The 647-nt window shown below is 45.1% G+C and overlaps 1 non-coding gene across 1 annotated transcript; it reads left to right on the forward strand.

Annotated features, from left to right (window-relative positions):
* Nucleotides 1-247: 247 nt before the first annotated feature.
* Nucleotides 248-351, forward strand: LOC130970894 (small nucleolar RNA R71). Its single transcript, XR_009082140.1, has one exon. It is a non-coding gene; the product is annotated as a small nucleolar RNA R71 (small nucleolar RNA).
* Nucleotides 352-647: the final 296 nt, after the last annotated feature.

Here is a 647-nt window from a genome sequence, read left to right on the forward strand (position 1 = left end):
TTGCTTGGCAAACACCTTGTTTTGGGCTAGAATTGCATCAACATGGTTCAGCTCCATGACTCCCTTAGTGTTGTGTCTCTCTGAAGCATAGTAGTACTCATTCTCAGCCACTGTCTCAATCACTTCAATGGCTTCTTCCACAGTCTTTTTCCTGTTCAATGAGCCTCCTGATGAATGGTCTACAGCCTTCCTGGATTCATAGGAAAGCCCATCATAGAAGATGTGCAATTGCACCCAGTCAGGGAACATGTTTGGTGGGCATTTCCTTGTCAACTCTTTGAACCTCTCCCATGCTTCGTAGAGCGTCTCACCATCCTGTTGTCTAAAAGTCTGAACCTCAGATCGAAGCTTATTGACCTTTTGTGGGGGGTAGAAACGTGCCAGAAACTTGCTCTCCACCTCATCCCAGGTTGTTAGGCTGTCCCTTGGGAATGATTCCAGCCACTTAGCTGCCTTGTCCCTAAGTGAAAATGGGAACAAGAGCAGTTTATAGGCATCTTCCTGAACTCCATTGGACTTCACAGTGTCGCAAATTCTCAGGAATTTGGTGAGATGTTGGTTTGTATCTTCATTAGCACTTCCACCAAATGAACAATGATCCTCCACCAATGATATGAGCTGTGGTTTGAGTTCAAAAATTTTGGCCT

This window comes from Arachis stenosperma, chromosome 3 (assembly GCF_014773155.1).
Source record: "Arachis stenosperma cultivar V10309 chromosome 3, arast.V10309.gnm1.PFL2, whole genome shotgun sequence".
Lineage (NCBI taxonomy): Eukaryota > Viridiplantae > Streptophyta > Magnoliopsida > Fabales > Fabaceae > Arachis > Arachis stenosperma.